This window comes from Cupressus sempervirens, chromosome 11 (assembly GCF_028749045.1).
Source record: "Cupressus sempervirens isolate cs-2001-9-10 chromosome 11, ASM2874904v1, whole genome shotgun sequence".
NCBI lineage: Eukaryota > Viridiplantae > Streptophyta > Pinopsida > Cupressales > Cupressaceae > Cupressus > Cupressus sempervirens.
Window position 1 is genome coordinate 347,056,341 of NC_143128.1, and position 2,007 is coordinate 347,058,347.

General features: G+C 29.7%; 1 non-coding gene across 1 annotated transcript; it reads left to right on the plus strand.

The window, feature by feature from the left end:
* The first annotated feature begins 1,698 nt into the window (after positions 1-1,698).
* Positions 1,699-1,782, plus strand: TRNAL-CAA (transfer RNA leucine (anticodon CAA)). The gene has a single exon. It is a non-coding gene; the product is annotated as a tRNA-Leu (tRNA).
* The last annotated feature ends 225 nt before the right edge of the window (positions 1,783-2,007 follow it).

Below are 2,007 nucleotides of genomic sequence, written 5' to 3' on the forward strand. Positions count from 1 at the left end.
TATGACAACTAACTTGTTAAAATACACATATGAGATTATTCTATGAAAAAATAATGGACTCTTTTTAAATTACTTTAATTTTTTCAATCTTTATTTACTTTAACAAAATAAACCTCCACATTTAGGCTTAATAAACAATTTTTCTTCTAGAAAAGATGTGGTGATTCGCAATTTACTTAGTTTGAATATAAAATTTGTTAATTTATAGATTAAAGGATAAAATTATAAGAGATTATTTGAAGCATTTGGATAGTATTATTTGACATCAACATTGTATAATTTTTATTTTTGAATATTTTGAATTATTATTGTATGTTTGTTTATTATTGTCAATCTTTTTAAAATTTAATTTATAGAAATTTTATAAAGAAAAATTCTTTATTTTTACCAAATATGTTTATTAGCATCACATCTTAAATTGGACATGAATATGAACTTGGTGAGTGTGTGGTGTTAAGTTGATTTAGGGATGGGCCACATTTTGGTAGCTCCATATCTATTTGGTAGCGATCTCGATGACCCTTCCCAATTTTAGTTTTAGATATAAGTCAATTAACTCGAAGCCTAATTTGTTTATTTAATATGTTTATATTATCTTTTAGAGTCATAGATTGCTAATTCTATGGTGTTTTTTTCTATTAAGTTGATTTTTTTATTCACATTAGAAGTGTTGATACTTGTTACTTAATCTCATCATTTCTTGGCTAGGAAGGATTCTTCTAAATATAAAAGATTCTAAATAGTCTATAGGTTCCTCCAAGTAAACAACACTAAGTAGAGGTGTAAGAAAATAACTCTTGATTCTCAATCATAATCTCATGAACTCTTTGAGAAACTATCTATAGATAAGTAGGAGATATTTTCCACAAAATTTCAAATTATGGTATTTCTATTAGGATTCAACTGTGTAGTTTTGTGAGTCAAACTCATTGACCCATATTTCATAAGTAGTGGTTCACATAACCCATTTCTCATGAGAATGAATGGAACAATAAACATGTATTGGATCTAGATGATGCTCACAGAGGTAAACCATTGTGACTTTTTGGGAGGTCACCCATCCTAGTACTACTCTAGCTTGAGCACGTTTAACTATGAAGTTTCCTCTATGGTTATACCAACTCTGCTTGCAACACCATTTTCAAAACCTTTACGAAATATTGTGCCTTATGAACCATTCACTAGAAAACCCCTTAAGTTTATCATCTATCTATACTCAAACTTTGCCAAATTACAAACCATGACCTTCACAATATAGACATTCTTCAAACTATTGATATCAATAAAGAAAACAAAAACAAAAAGCATGAACCAAAACTTTTATAATCTGTTCTCTAGCTTACTACTCTTGATTACATCAACTAAACTATTCAATAGATATTAATGCTTAAGAGGGCCTATTGATAATAAAACAAACTAGACACAAACAATTCTCTAACTCACTACTCTTGATTGCCTCAACTACATAACTCAATAGATATTAATGCTTAAGAGGCCCCACTGTAATAGAAACACACTAGAATAAAATTATACGTTGTATTCAATACAAACTCACCAACTTACATTAGTGAATACGTTAAAACAGGCTTTTTTAATTATCTAAAAAACAACAAAAACAAACATACGCTCACTGTTCTTGCCAAATAAAATATTGCAATTTAGTTACTTAATTTTAAGGTTTACACGAAAACAAGCACCGTCAGGATGGCCGAGTGGTCTAAGGCGCCAGACTCAAGTTCTGGTCCTCTAACGAGGGCGTGGGTTCAAATCCCACTTCTGACATTAAAAGTTTTGCACATCGATAGAAATGTAAAGTCTCTTTCATGTTCATGTTTTGAGCTTGATTATTCTCTTTTCACAAAGAAGATCTGGATAAGATTGGCGATCTGGGTATTCAATGGTCAATACAGTAAATATTTGTGAAGATTTAACAAATTGCTGAAATAACATATCTTGAATCTCTATTGACTATTCACTGTTACAGAGTTTTATATAACATTTATCTGC